This window comes from Tachypleus tridentatus, chromosome 7 (assembly GCF_004210375.1).
Source record: "Tachypleus tridentatus isolate NWPU-2018 chromosome 7, ASM421037v1, whole genome shotgun sequence".
Classification (NCBI taxonomy): domain Eukaryota; kingdom Metazoa; phylum Arthropoda; class Merostomata; order Xiphosura; family Limulidae; genus Tachypleus; species Tachypleus tridentatus.
The window spans coordinates 40,860,625-40,877,668 of NC_134831.1; the positions used below are offsets into that span (position 1 = coordinate 40,860,625).

General features: G+C 35.5%; 1 pseudogene across 1 annotated transcript in view; it reads left to right on the plus strand.

Moving 5' to 3' along the window:
- The window catches only part of LOC143257661 (uncharacterized), a 100,717-nt pseudogene that overhangs the window by 65,497 nt on the left and 18,176 nt on the right, over positions 1-17,044 (plus strand). The window contains exon 2 of the transcript XR_013031977.1: positions 10,043-10,960. The product of XR_013031977.1 is annotated as an uncharacterized LOC143257661 (transcript). The remainder of the gene's footprint in view (positions 1-10,042; positions 10,961-17,044) is intronic.

Genomic DNA, 17,044 nt, shown 5'->3' on the forward strand with positions numbered 1-17,044 from the left:
TCCTTCTAGTCTTACACTGCTAAATTAGAGAAGGCTAGCCATCGTGTAGCTTTGCGCAAAATTCAAAACAAACTAAACGACTGAAGTTATTTGTTTTGTCATCTACGAAGTAAACCCTGGTTTAGTTTGAAAGAGACATAGTAATTAGATAAATCCCAAATCCTTAATCCCTAACGAAAACATCTAATTTTGTAGTACAGAACTTTTAATGTTCCGTGAAATTAAACGTATCGTCTAACGTTTGAATGATATAATTTAGGATTGATATTTGTGAGTATCAGAGGTCGCTCTAAAATTGCGCCTGTGCTCTTGCACTATCCAGTCACTATCGTCATTTCTAATTGAACAACAAATCTAATGTCAGCAGGGTTAGGTACATTTTGTGTGTAGTCCTATTGGAAGGGGTAAGGCCAGTAAAACTATAGCATGTGTAGCTACAACATATGTATTAAAATTTGTTTGTAATACTTCAATACATTACGTTGTGTATATGTAATATTTGTTGTTAAAATGGCCCACGATTCAATCTTATAACAATAAATTTATAAAAAAATATTCTGGGAACATGTCCCCCCCAAGACCAGTAGTGTGCTTTTCACACATCGTATGTCACACTATGGCCTGATCACTCCAGAATTGGTTCCTACGGAAATTGTGTGCCTGTCTGAGATAATTTTATATGTGTCTGTGTGTGGGTATTGGAAAATAACATTGAATCATACATAACTGAGGCCAAAAGGAAACTCAAACACGATTTACATCTTGAAATCAAAGTTCGCGTCCCGTTACCGCCTATAACCCGGTCTATACGTTCATAAGCAAACACCTTTAGTTTTTATAGAGAAAACAAAGTGGCCATGAAACTCAAACTGATCGTTTTTATCTTATTAGAAGCAACTTAGTTTATCACAAACTAAGGATCCCATCTTTTAAGTAGATCACCAGTAAAGGTTTTAAGGGGATTCACTAAAGATGTTTGAAGTTTAAGCGTTTTACAGATTTAAAACTAAACCTACGACGTTAGTAAACTTTTACTTTAAATTCAAATATTTTCACACAAACAACATAATTTTTACTCCGAAATAGATAAGCTTGATTTTTTTGATTTTTTTTTTTTGGCGGTGGGTATCTCGAACACATTGTTGGAATAGTTCCTTGAAACTAACCTGTAAACCCAGTGGTTCTTAACACTAGGGCTTCAAAAATGTTTTTTAATTAATCAATTCTTCCAGAAAATTTTAGCTAATTCGAAAGTCCTTCATCGAAAATTGCTTTTTTAATTAATTCATCTCGAGCAAAGTAATTGTAAGTCGTGATTTAGCATTATATTACAAAGAATTTATGAAAACAATTTGTATGCTAATGAAATTATTAATTTTGTAAAACTTAAACACGAAAAATTTGGTGGTTGTTTCGCATAACTGGTAATGAATGATATAATACATAGATTTTCTGTAAATATTCATTCGTTAGATCATATGTAGTTACTGCAGATTAAAATGCTTTCCTTTCTACATTATCTTGCTTTTATTATCACTTTAAAAATTAAATCTTCATTCTTTGTTTCAGTTTTTTTTTAACAAATTAACCAAAACGCATGTGGAACAGTATGTGGTAGTCATAAGCGTATGGGCCCAGCATGGCCAGGTGGGTTAAGGCGTTCGACTCGTAATCTGACGGTCGCGGATTCGAATCCCCGTCGCACCAAACATGCTAGTCCTTTCAGCCGTGGGGGCGTTATAATGTGACCATCAATCCCACTATTCGTTGATAAAACAGTAGCCCAAGAGTTGGCGGTAGGTGGTGATGATTAGTTGCCTTCCATCTAGTCTTACACTGCTAAATTAAGAACAGCTATCGCATATGACCCTCGTATAACTTTGTGTGAAATTCAGAACAAACAAATGTACAGTTATTCGTCAAAGTGGACACAGTCCTGGTTCTAACACCATCTGATTTCAAAGTCCACTCAATGGCGACCTGCACAGAGAACATTTCTTATAAAAGCTGAGCAAGACATGGTCAGGTGGTTAGGGCGCTGGACTGACAATCTGAGAGTCGCGGATTCGAGTCCCCGTTACACCAAACAGCCTCGCCTTTTCAGCCATGGAATTGTTATAATGTGACAAGCAATCCCACTATTCGCTGGTAAAAGGATAGCCCAGGAGTTGGCAGTGAGTGGTGGAAGCTAGTTGCCTTTTATCTAGTCTTACACTGCTAAATTAGGGACGGCTAAGGCAGATGGCCTACGTGTAACTTTGCGCAGTTAAATTCGTTATTCTGTACCTGAATTTATATGAAGAATCTCACGGAACGAGGTGGAAATAATCACACGGAACAGGAACAATATTCAGAAGTGATGTATTATTCCGCACAGTTGTTTCTGCTTGAAGTACCCTTAAGTTTATATGAAGCGACCTATTAATTTTGCGTTTTAGTTATCTGCTCATTCTCTAAAGGGGGCTTATGCTATTGACATTTTTTTGTTTTTTGTTTGTTTGTTTGTAATCAAGCACAAAGCTACGCAATGGGTTGGCTGTGCTCTGCTCACAACTGACATCGAAACCCGGGTTCCAGCGTTGTAAGTCGGGGGCGCTGTTGAAACACTGAACCTAATGTATAATTAGTAGTAATGAAGTCATTTTTCTCAAGTTTTGATGAAAATGAAACATCTGTCTCTCTTTTTTAAATATTGGTGCAGATAAATGCACTCTTTCGAAAATTATTTTAACACTTCGAGCTAATTAAACATCTCTACAAGTTAGTTTCTTATCATTTGATTTTTTCTCGAAGCAAGAAATATTATAGTGTTACCGTAACGAAAATAAGCGACATTTTCTTTCGTTTCCAAAATGTTTGCCAAAATATCTTCACCCATAATTCTCAACAAATGTAAAATAATTTATTGGAGACATAAAATCTTTTCAACGCCTTTTTTATTTCACTGTAGAACACCATAATAAATATTTATACTCAATATTACATTCATTTATTTTTAACATGAAAAGTAATTTTGTACGTTTTTGGTTCTATACTGTGTGACGTATTTACAGGTGAATAAAACGGACCATGTATGTTTTTCTGCATGCCCGGCATGGCCAGGTGGGTTAAGGCGTTCGACTCGTCATTTGAGGGTCGCGGGTTCGAATCCTCGTCGCAACAAACATGCTCGCCCTTTCAGCCGTGGGGGCATTATAATGTACGGTCAATCCCATTATTCGTTGGTAAAAGAGTACCCCAAGAATTGCCAGTGGGTGATGACTAACCGCCTTCCCTACAACCTTTCACTGCTAAATTAGGTAGGCTAGTGCAGATAGCCCTCGTGTAGTTTTGCGCGAAATTAAAAAACAAACAAAGAAACGTTTTTCTGCGATACCAGTACCTTCTTGGTTCTGTGGTGTGTATGGAACTGTACAGAATGTACTTTAGTTACTCGAATCATTTTGTCATCTGTCTATATGTTTATCTGTCTCTCTCTGTTACTCGTTACGTTCTTTTGTTCGTTCACTCACCTACCTATCTGTCTATCTCAGTTTATTCGTTCACTCACCTATCTGTCTATCTTGATGTAAGAGCTCCTTCATTTAGCTATATGTTTGTTAAATCACTCGCTCATCTATACAGCACTTCCCCAAAACCCCATGGTTTCCCGCTAAGTCTGAAGACTTATAACGCTAAAAATAGGGTTTCAATACTCACGAGGGCCCATTACGTAGCTGCTTCATAAAAGAAAAACAAACGATCATCTGTCTGTTCGCAAATTGACCATAGTACATATAAATATCACTGATTATGTATTATTTAAAACCGTTTCAAGGTATCAAATATTACAGCAACACTTGTCTACTTCATATTCTCTTTAATAGTAAAAAATGTATTCTGATTTCTCTCTTTTATTCTTTCACCTTCAATGTCGTTTAATAGCTTATTTCTGAGTAAGTTTTTTTTTCGTGTAACAGTGATAAAATGTTGGTTGATTGTTTGATTTCTGGTCTCAGTCTGAAATGAACAAACTCTTTATCAAGACGATCTGTTCATCATTGGCCTTTGCTAAACATAAAAATGGCTCGGCATGGCAAAGTGGTTAGGGTGTTTGACTCTCAGTCTGAGGAAAATTGGGTACGAATTCCAGTCACATCAAATATGCTCGCCCTTTCAACCGTGGGGGCGTTATTATTTAACGATCAATCCCACTATTCGTTGGAGATGAGTGACTATGACTAGTTGCCTTCCTCTAGTCTATCGCTGCTAAATTAGGAACGGATAGTGCAGATAGCCTTCGTGTAGCTTTGTGAGATATTCAAAACAAACAACCAAACCTTGCTGACGCCTGCCCCCACCATGGCACAGCGGTATGTTTGCGGACTTATAAGGCTAGAAAACTGCATTTCGATACCTGTGATGACCAGAGCACAAATAAGCTAATTTTGTAGCATTGTGCTTAACTTGAAACATCCAACGAAATTCTAAGATCTCAAGATGATATCACTGTGCGACTATGTCCCATTCACACTAGGTATGTTGAAAAGCATTTGACTTGGTCTCGGATGTAAGGTTAACATGAGTTTAATGTAGGAATGCGGTCCATATATCCAATAAAACAATGAAGATGACGACCAGGTTTTGAAACACACCTCCAGTGTAATTGTGGATATACTCTTCAAAGCACATTTCTTAACTGATTTTTTAATAATCAGAACATGTTTACTCATGATCTGACAAAGGGACAATGATGAACAGCTAGCTACATGTGCGCTTTATCCATCACTAGGAAATGAACCCCATATTTTAGCGTTTCAAATCTGTAAACCTACCCTCACCGTCCAATGACCTCTCTTAAATAGATTTTGAGACAACTTTGTTTTTAGTTTGTTCAAGGAGTAAGAACAACATTTTATTTTTACGTTTCTGGTTCTCACTGGTATAAAATGTTTGTTTTACTTACTGGTTTTAGCACCAGGTGTCTGTCTATTAGACGACACTAAAAACAAAAACAGTACGAAGAGCAATGATGTAAGGTTATTTCTAACCTTTCTCTTTCATTTCTTCTTAAATTCCTAATGACTTTGATGCTATTTGCATATCCTTCTATTAATAATTAACTCACTTAACTGATTAAGCACTTGTGTCTTTAAATTAAGACAGAAGTCTACATGAAAGTGAAAATGTACCATATTTCATGGTGTTTTTTTTTTTTCTTCTTCCCATTTCTCGGGCAAAAATCCTTAAAACAAAGTAGGCAACGTACAACGTCAAAGAGTTACCACTTACCACACCCAAAATTATGGTAATCGAGCCAACCAACTGTGGGTAATGGATGCTAACACACATGATAGATAATATTTATGTACGACTTGTGGCTGATTTTATTGGTCAGAAACGTATCGTGAAAGAACTACTTGAAGAAAACAAAGCAATGTACTTTTTACACACGTTGTATGTTCCCTACATGAAAAAATAATGTGTTTATTATGCTTTAAATTTTGTTGCTCAATTTAATATTGTATTAGCATAGTAAGACAATCAAGTAGTCAAGGTACAATAGCTTATTTTCCCGAAATTTTCCACTATGCCTACTATGTTGTCTGTCAGTCAACCAGTAGACACCGAACGCATGGACGCTTAACGTTGCAAGTTGTACTTTCGTGACGTCAGTAAAGCGTGCGCATGCGACGAATCACGGGAAAAACTATGCACTATGTAGGCTACACCACAGCATGAAATGTGAACTTCAAAAAAAAGAAATAGAAATATTTATTACTCTTAATATTGGTTTTATATACTCTTGAAACAGAACACTTTCGGGTACTCTGCGTTAAGTATATCTAGTTCTATATATTGTACTAGCTGGGAACCATTATTAATATATGTAGTTGATCGCATAAAGTTAGGCGTGAGCTGTTTTGAACAGACATTGTGTATTCATGATGACGAGAAACCTATCCCACTTGAAGTGAAAATATATTTCAAGATGGCTGATATGGGTATTAACACTTTTATTAAAAGAAAGCAGAGAAGAACATTTCGATCTCCTTCGGTCATATTCAGGTTAACAAAATAAGAAACGTTGTTTTCTACTTTATTTTAATGAAAGTGTTAATATCAATATCAGCCGTCTTTTGATACATTGTATATTGTTATGTTCGTTTGAATGGAGGGAAAGCCTAACTTAGTTTTTATAAAATAGTTTTAGTTCATTTGTCTCTCTGTCTGTTTACTTACCTGTACATACACCTGTTTGTATTCTGTCTACCTAACTCGCTGACTGCTTTTCTCTCTGTCTATCTATCTTATTACCGTCGTTCTGTTTACCTATCTGTCTAGCTGTTTGTCTGTCTACCTATCTGATTAATGTCTTTCTATTTACCTATCTGTCTAGCTGTCTGTCTGTCTACCCATCTTATTACCGTCGTTCTGTTTACCTATCTGTCTAGCTGTCTGTCTGTCTACCCATCTTATTACCTATCTGTCTAGCTGTCTGTTTGTCTACCCATCTTATTACCTATCTGTCTAGCTGTCTGTCTATCTCCCTATCTTATTACCGTCGTTCTGTTTACCTATCTGTCTAGCTGTCTGTCTGTCTACCTATCTTATTACCGTCGTTCTGTTTACCTATCTGTCTAGCTGTCTGTCTGTCTACCTATCTTATTACCGTCGTTCTGTTTACCTATCTGTCTAGCTCTCTGTTTGTCTACCTATCTGATTAATGTCGTTCTATTTACCTATCTGTCTAGCTGTCTGTCTATCTACCTATCTTATTACCGTCGTTCTGTTTACCTATCTGTCTAGCTGTCTGTCTGTCTACCCATCTTATTACCTATCTGTCTAGTTGTTCTGTTTGTCTACCCATCTTATTACCTATCTGTCTAGCTGTCTGTCTATCTCCTATCTTATTACCGTCGTTCTGTTTACCTATCTGTCTAGCTGTCTGTCTGTCTACCTATCTTATTACCGTCGTTCTGTTTACCTATCTGTCTAGCTGTCTGTCTGTCTACCCATCTTATTACCTATCTGTCTAGCTGTCTGTTTGTCTACCCATCTTATTACCTATCTGTCTAGCTGTCTGTCTATCTCCCTATCTTATTACCGTCGTTCTGTTTACCTATCTGTCTAGCTGTCTGTCTGTCTACCTATCTTATTACTGTTCGTTCTGTTTTGCCTATCTGTCTAGCTGTCTGTCTGTCTACCTATCTTATTACCGTCGTTCTGTTTACCTATCTGTCTAGCTCTCTGTTTGTCTACCTATCTGATTAATGTCGTTCTATTTACCTATCTGTCTAGTTGTCTGTCTGTCTACCCATCTTATTACCTATCTATCTAGCTGTCTCATTTTCTACCCATCTTATTACCTATCTGTCTAGTTGTCTGTCTATCTACCTATCTTATTACTGTCGTTCTGTTTACCTATCTGTCTAGTTGTCTGTCTGTCTACCTATCTTATTACTGTCGTTCTGTTTACCTATCTGTCTAGCTTTCTGTTTGTCTACCTATCTGATTAATGTCGTTCTATTTACCTATCTGTCTAGTTGTCTATCTGTCTACCCATCTTATTACCTATCTATCTAGCTGTCTGTTTGTCTACCCATCTTATTACCTATCTGTCTAGCTGTCTGTCTATCTACCTATCTTATTACCGTCGTTCTGTTTACCTATCTGTCTAGCTGTCTGTCTGTCTACCTATCTTATTACCGTCGTTCTGTTTACCTATCTGTCTAGCTCTCTGTTTGTCTACCTATCTGATTAATGTCGTTCTATTTACCTATCTGTCTAGTTGTCTATCTGTCTACCCATCTTATTACCTATCTATCTAGCTGTCTGTTTGTCTACCCATCTTATTACCTATCTGTCTAGCTGTCTGTCTATCTACCTATCTTATTACCGTCGTTCTGTTTACCTATCTGTCTAGCTGTCTGTCTGTCTGCCTATCTGATTAATGTCGTTCTATTTACCTATCTGATTGACTAGCTCTCCATCTACCTATCTAACTGACTGTTTTTCTGTCTGCCAATCTGACTGACTGTATTTCTATTTACATATTTGTCTCTTGCTGTACCTGACTGTCTAAATATCTCTCTGTCAGCCTACTTATCTTTTCTATCTGTTTATCTTGATAGATATGTGTGTGTGTGTGTGTGCCTGCCTACCATACATTCTGTTTTTCTCTCTAACTTTATATCTGGATGTGTCTCTGGCTCAGTATCTACCTTATTCATCTATCTTACTAGTATTTCCTCAGGAAGTCTGTATGACTCTAACCACTGTTTTTCTATCTATCTAAAAACCAAACCCACTTTTACTAGTTTATAAATATCCGTATCTCCATAATGAATAAAAACCCTATAACCCGAGCGCTTTCGAAAGATGGACTTTTGGAAAGGTTGTAGGATTAATATCCATTTCTATAAAGATTTCTTGAACCTACGTGTTTTTCTAATGTCATGAACGTATCTCATTAACAATATTTCCAGTTCCTTCTCTCAACAGTTTATCTTAAGACCCACATCTCCCTGTCAACTGGTATGATTTCGCTACTAATACTATATCGTCATACTACATACACGTCATATATCATACTTCAGTTTTTCCTCTTACATACCCTGTCTTATATATACAGCATACCTACCTCTACTTCTATATAGCACCATTTCATTATACTGCACGTCGTTACCAGTCTAGACACTTACATCACTATAGATTACACAAAAGTATTACATCATATCTTTTATTTCTTCTTCTCCCACAGTTTAGACATTTAAAAAAATTCGCATTCAGAATATCTAGGTATAAAGTGCCATCTAGGTTGAAATAAAAGAACTATTTTAGATCTTTGCTATTCTCACGAGCATTATTGGTTCCATTAGCTTGACATAATAAACACTAAAACATCTTAGAGTATGAAATATTTCGATATAACTCAGTATGCTGTCCTATAACACATTGTCTATAATATCAGTGTATTATTATCATTCGTCGGAATACTAACCAGATGATCCAGGTTTAAGTTTTAAATCTTACTTGACTGAGATTAAGTACAAGATCGTTCGTGGATGACCTGTAAAAAAACAAGGAATAAAAATCAGATTATCTAGGCTTAGCTTTCAAATTCTGTGCAACTGAGATTACAAGCGATGCCACTTGTGGAGTACGTGAAATAAATAAAGTATTAAAACCAGATCATCTTGGTGAAAGACTTAAGCTTTACTGACTGAAATTACAGTCATTTATGGATTAGCTGTAAGTGAAAATGGGATAATCACTTGACTGTCTCGCTTTAAGCCTTAAATTTTACATAACTGTGATTAATAGAAAGGTTATTTGCAGATTATCTGTAAACAAATATTGAATAATAACAGTATAATTCAAAGCTAAATTTTAAGATTTACTTAATTCAGATTAAGTGCAAAATCATTTATGGATTATAATTAAACAACAGACAATACCCAGCTAATCTAAGTTTAAGTTTTAAACTTTACAAGATAAGATTAACCACAACGTCATTTATAGATTATCTGCAAACTAATAAAGGGTAATAAATAGATAATTTTCCTTAAATATTCAGCTTTCACGATTGAAGTTTAATATACTGGTTGTTTGCCATTTGCCCTGGATGAAGAAATTACAGTTCCCAAAAACAAACTGGTTACTGTGTTTTTCTTTCTGATCATACCTTTCTACTGTTCATTTTGAGTGCTTTAGGACATCATAAGAAAAGGTGAACATAAACATTATAAATTAGCATTATTGTAATAAATTGTCCGTAATATATGTGTGTGTGTATCACCTGCAGTCTCGTAGTTGAGAGTCTCACCAATTAAGTAACTAGGTTTTTTTATTTTATTAAACACAAAACTTTAGTTTTTACAATATAAAAAAGTTACAGCTTATCTCTCGTTCTCTAAAGAAATAGTATTGGATATTTTAGGCTAAACCTGCGGAAAGCATACTTACATACGAAATCAGATATTTTACCTGATAAAAGCTTTGTTTTACCTGTGTTCCTTGTTCAGTTCTCAGAATACTGAGTTTCATTTTGTGTTTGCAGGGTTGTTTCATGTTACACACTATGTTCTTGAAAAGAAGGAAGATGAGAAGAAGAAAAGTTGGTTGTCATCATTATCAGTTAGTGTGGACATTTGTTATAATGATGACTCATTTGCCGGTAGAGGGCCAGTACAGCTGTCCTAACCGAATGCTGATTCGTCCATGTACCTGCGCAGAGAAGTCCGTTGGTCTGGATGTTACGTGCAAGGGAGCCAATGGCCATCAGCTCCGTGAAGCCATTGAAAATGTTCAACAAACTCGTCAGACCGTATGGTATCTAAAGTTAACAAACAACAGGCTTCCAAAGCTACCAGCGTTGCTTCTAGCGGACTTGGATGTCAGAAACGTTTTGCTATTAAACAGTAACACCTCCAATATTGATAAGCTGGCGTTTACAGGGTTAGGAGACAAGTTGGAGACGCTCGACCTTTCGAAAAATGTATTGCAACGGGTTCCAAGCGCAGCTTTGGAGACTTTAGGTCACTGACCTCTCTCAATTTAAACTACAATAGGATTGAGAGCATCCACGCTTCTGCCTTCCGTGGGCTCATCTCTCTTCTGAGACTTTATTTGTACGGAAACAAAATTAAATTTATCGACAACCTTGCTTTTCTAGGAATAGGAGAGAACCTGACTCGGTTGAACCTGGGGAGTAACGAACTCACCTCTATTCCCAACCAGTCTTTACAAAACCTTACGATTCTTCGACGTCTTCAAGTGCCCCAAAACCAGATTACCATTATCATACCAGAGGAATTCAAGGCTATGGGGGCTCACCTGGACACCCTTGACCTTGCTCAAAACCTCCTGCAGGAATTACCCAAGAGAGCTTTCGAGTTTCTGCCTGCCCTTAGCTCATTAGACTTGGAAGGAAATCGCATTTCATACATTCACCCAGAAGCATTTAAGGGTCTTGAAGGTATGAGATCAACAAATCTTTTGTGCAAAGCACTTAATATCGAATAACAATTTGAAGGGAATTTTTCTCTGTCTGTGTTACTACCATTTTCCTTAAATACAATAATTTCTTTGTCTATAAAGTCTTAATGGTTTACAATTCTAATAACCATTTTTATATCTACAAAGTTATAGGTTTCAAGTTATGAATATAATTTCTATGTTTAAAAGATGTTATATGTTTGAAATTCCAGTTACCATTTATATGTCTACAAAGTGTTAGAGCTTCAAATAAAACGTAAAGAACATTTGTTGCAAAATTAAAAAGTTGACTTTGATAAACTGATATAATTACTTTCCTAGAAGCTTTTTGAAGTGAAAACTAACTCGTTCTTACACATTAGTTACTAGTTTCACAGATTGAAACTAGTAACCAATGTAAAAGAATGATTTCACAGACTGAAACATATTAAGTAATTTATATTATAAGAATACCTAAAATACGAATATAAAAGTAGTATTATTAGCTTTAGGGTTAGTTAACCAAGGCTCAATTTCTATAACGCATAATGAAAAGTTGTTTGAATATTATTTTATGCTTTTAATTTAGCATTGTTATGCATTAAAACTAAATTATTTGTCTCCTACTTACTGGTTTTAGGTTATCTAATTTAACATTTCCTCATATGGTTAACTTGGTAATTTATGAATATGATAGTTACCTACCTAGCTTCACACCATTTTCCAGTACTATAGAAACTATTTGATATATAACTATTTTTGTATTATTATTCTGTGCTATTGAAACTTTTGTAATCAGCACAGTTTCTTATTTTTTATATGTTACTACTAAACATATAAATGACAATACAGCGTTTTAATAAACATAGGATGGTTGTGTTTATAATCAAGTTCTAAGTACACTGAGGTTCCAACTGTAATATTTATTGTTTATTTATTACTAGCAGAGTGCACAGTGTTGCTCAGATGAAAATTACTTTAAATATCCTGGCTTGTTTTGATTAAATCAACCGTATTCATCGCGATTTCTTGCAAATAAATCAAAATGATTTATTCATTTAATTAAAATTAATAAAAATTAATAATGTGGGAAAAATTAAAAATTTGATAACGTTATTTTAATCAAACAAAACTGGGTACTTTGCTCTCAATTCTTGCATGTGCTTCGTACAATATTTGAAGTTTCCAAAACAAAATCCCATAATTTTGACGTCCTAGTTTCTGCTGTGTGGTCAAGTGTCTTCTGCAGCGTATTCTGACTTCACTACCATTCCATTCAATGAAAAATTGATTTGCTCTCTTCTTGTTACAAAGTAACTGAAAATATGCCGATATCATACGTTTTTATAAAGTCATCGTATAGCTGGTTCTTGCGAGTACACGCAAGCACAACAAAAGAGATAACTGAAGCAAGCCTATTTAGTTAAGGGAGTGTGCGCACTTGTACGAGAGAAAACACAATCTTTTATCAGTTAAGGGGAGTTAGAGTGTAGACTGTGTGTATGAAAGAGAGAAAGAGGTTTGGAAAGTGTACAAATTAAGGCTTTAAGAATGCGATTGAGCAGGGAAACAAATAAAGGCTGAAATTTTCAACTCGTTTTAACACATAATTAATCTTAACTAGAATGATTAGAAGAAGTTCTCACGTGGAGAAAGAATGTAAATAATAACTTGGTTACATGTTACTAATATTTTTTTTTAATTTTGAATTACCATGTAATAAGGAGGAGCAGAACCAGCAGGGAATCCTATATAGTCGCGGCATTTGAAAATATTTCAGGCAGGAATTAGAGGAAATTAATCTATGAGAAGTTGAACGTAATCAAATACGTAACTCAAAATGATTTGGCCTGCTGAGTCTAAAGCTGTAACTAGATTTCAAATCGGTCGAGAGTTATGGAGCAAATTTAGCGTGGAAAATCGGTCCACGAGTTAATAGATATAGAATTTTGGATTTTTTTTTTTACTGAGACTTCAAAACTAATTACTTCTACCAACTTTCTAAAAATATTTGTGACAAACAAACGCCAACACAAGGGGTGAAAGCATCATCTCTAACCAATTTTTTGTGGCGAAGGTAACAAGTTCCGTTTCCCACGCTTCTGTCAAGGTACACAAAAGCATTAGTAAGGTAATGTTATGTGCTAGTAAATATGTCTCTTACGTATTTATTCTTTGGTTTGGATGTGTTGTTCTTCAGAACTAAATATCTTTATTCTTTACTTAGTACACTGTTATGTGTTACTTCTTAATATCTTTGTTCTCTTTTTGATATTTCGTAGTTTTTACTGCTTCACAGCTACGTTCTTGTATTGTTTGCTTAGTTTGGTAGTTTCGTTTGCTACTACTGATTGGATTTGTTTTATAATTTTCAATTTCATACTATTATGGTGTCCTGCATTACTAGATCATACTAAAATTAGTTATAGACACTCTTTAACTTTTGTCAAAGGTAATAACGTTTGGTTACGTTTGTCACGCTTTCTGATAGTAAGTGTAATGATGCACTGATAACCATTTCATATATTTCTTAATATTTCTGTAAAGAGGCAAAAAGTTTGTTAAATTTCCATATAAGCTACCTGAGATAAACGATCCTAACTTTGAAGTGATAGTCAATTCTTAAGCTATTTCTTATGAACGACATATTAGACTCACTGTGATATTATATTTCCACGGTTTAAAGAGTGACAATTTTCTGCAATCGGCTTCTATCCCGTGACCTACAGATTACAGAGCCGAGTAACCTATCCATCAGATTACGCTAAACCAAAAACACTAAAAATGAGTTCGGATTTCTCACCCTTTTTATTGTTTGTCAGAAAGCGATAGGTAGTAAACACTAACAATGTTTAGCTTTTGTATCATTTTGTTGTTTCTCACATGGCGTCAGATTGTAAACAATAATAATAATTTTAGCTTTTTCACCCTTTTTCTTGTTTGTAACAAGTAGTAAACATTAACAATGACTTCTGGTTTTTACCTTTTCATTGTTTCTCATATCATCAGGTATTAAACCTGATATCAGGTTTTCACCTTTTTATTGTTTGTCACATAGCAACAGGTAGTAAATACTAACAATGACTTCAGATTTTTAACCTTTTTATTATTTCTCACATAGCATCGAATAGTAAGCTTTAACAATAAATTCAGATTTTTACCTTTTATTTTTTCTCACAGGTAAAAACACGAACAATGACTTCTAGTTTTTGACTTTTTTATTGTTTCTCACATAGCGTCGGGTAGTAAGCATTAACAATATATTTAGGTTTTTCTCCCTTTTCATTGTTTGGCATATAGCGACAGGTAGTAAACACTACCAATGACCTCTGGTTTTTCACCCTTTTTACTGTTTGTCACAGGTTATAGACAATAACAATGACTTAAGTTTTTCACCCTTTTTATTCTTTGCACATAGCCTCATGTAGTAAACTATAGGAATAACTTCAAGCATTTCACCCTTTCAATTTTTAGTCACAGTTAGTAAAGAATAACAATTCCTTAAAAATTGTCACCCTTTTAAAGTTTCTCACGAGTAGTAAACACTGTCAGTGACTGTTTCTCACAAAGCAACAGGTTATAATCGCTAACAGTGACTTCATATATTATACCTTTTTATTGTTTGTCACAAAGCGACATGTAATAAACCCTAACAATGGCTTCAGGTGTTTTTTTTTTTCTTTTTCTTGTTTGTCACATACCAAACAAGTGGTAAATACTAACAATGACCAAGTCTTTTTCATTTTCTTATTCCTTGTCACAGGTAGGAAACGTTGACAATGATCTCAAGTTTTCACTCTTTTTATTTTTTGTTATGGGTAGTAAACACTAAGAATGATTTCAATTAGTTCACCCTTTGCATTGTTTGTCACACAGCTAGCAAACACTAACAATGTCTTCAGGTTTTGTACTTTTTTTGTTTTTTGTCACATAGCGTCAGGTAATAAACAATAAGTTTAAATTTTTCATTCATTTTGTTGTTTGTCATATGCAGTAAACATTAACAACGACTTTCGGTTTTATTGTTTATCAAGGGTAGCAAAATTATCAATGACTTCAGGTTTTGTATCTTTCTATTGTTTATTACATAGCGTCTGTTAGTAAACACCAATACTGACTTCTGGTTTTTCACTGTTTTTGTTGTTTGTCACATAGCGTCGGGTAGTATACACTAACACTGACTTCAGGTTTTTCACTGTTTTTGTCGTTTGCCACATAGCGTCGGGTAGTATACACTAACACTGACTTCAGGTTTTTCACTGTTTTTGTTGTTTGTCACATAGCGTCGGGTAGTATACACTAACACTGACTTCAGGTTTTTCACTGTTTTTGTCGTTTGTCACATAGCGTCGGGTAGTATACACTAACACTGACTTCAGGTTTTTCACTGTTTTTGTCGTTTGTCACATAGCGTCGGGTAGTATACACTAACACTGACTTCAGGTTTTTCACTGTTTTTGTCGTTTGCCACATAGCGTCGGGTAGTATACACTAACACTGACTTCAGGTTTTTCACTGTTTTTGTCGTTTGCCACATAGCGTCGGGTAGTATACACTAACACTGACTTCAGGTTTTTCATTGTTTTTGTTGTTTGTCACATAGCGTCGGGTAGTATACATTAACACTGACTTCAGGTTTTTCACTGTTTTTATTGTTTGTCATATAGCTTCTGGTTGTATTCACTAACACTGACTTCTGGTTTTTCACTGTTTTTGTTGTTTGTCACATAGCGTCGGGTAGTATACACTAACACTGACTTCAGGTTTTTAACTGTTTTTGTTCTTTGTCACATAGCGTCGGGTAGTATACACTAACACTGACTTCAGGTTTTTCACTGTTTTTGTCGTTTGCCAAATAGCGTCGGGTAGTATACACTAACACTGACTTCAGGTTTTCACTGTTTTTTGTCGTTTGCCACATAGCGTCGGGTAGTATACACTAACACTGACTTCAGGTTTTCACTGTTTTTGTTGTTTGTCACATAGCGTCGGGTAGTATACACTAACACTGACTTCAGGTTTTCACTGTTTTGTTGTTTGTCACATAGCGTCGGGTAGTATACACTAACACTGACTTCAGGTTTTTCACTGTTTTGTTGTTTGTCACATAGCGTCGGGTAGTATACACTAACACTGACTTCAGGTTTTCACTGTTTTGTCGTTTGCCACATAGCGTCGGGTAGTATACACTAACACTGACTTCAGGTTTTCACTGTTTTTTGTTGTTTGTCACATAGCGTCGGGTAGTATACACTAACACTGACTTCAGGTTTTCACTGTTTTTGTCGTTTGTCACATAGCGTCGGGTAGTATACACTAACACTGACTTCAGGTTTTTCACTGTTTTGTCGTTTGCCACATAGCGTCGGGTAGTATACACTAACACTGACTTCAGGTTTTTCACTGTTTTTGTTGTTTGTCACATAGCGTCGGGTAGTATACACTAACACTGACTTCAGGTTTTTCACTGTTTTTGTTGTTTGTCACATAGCGTCGGGTAGTATACACTAACACTGACTTCAGGTTTTTCACTGTTTTTGTCGTTTGCCACATAGCGTCGGGTAGTATACACTAACACTGACTTCAGGTTTTTCACTGTTTTTGTTGTTTGTCACATAGCGTCGGGTAGTATACACTAACACTGACTTCAGGTTTTCACTGTTTTGTCGTTTGTCACATAGCGTCGGGTAGTATACACTAACACTGACTTCAGGTTTTCATTGTTTTGTTGTTTGTCACATAGCGTCGGGTAGTATACACTAACACTGACTTCAGGTTTTTCACTGTTTTTTTGTCGTTTGCCACATAGCGTCGGGTAGTATACACTAACACTGACTTCAGGTTTTCATTGTTTTTTGTTGTTTGTCACATAGCGTCGGGTGGTATACATTAACACTGACTTCAGGTTTTCACTGTTTTGTCGTTTGTCACATAGCGTCGGGTAGTATACACTAACACTGACTTCAGGTTTTTCACTGTTTTTGTTGTTTGTCACATAGCGTCGGGTAGTATACACTAACAATAATTTTAGATATTTCACCCTTTGTGTTGTTTTTTCTACATAGCGTCGAGTGGTAAACAGTAA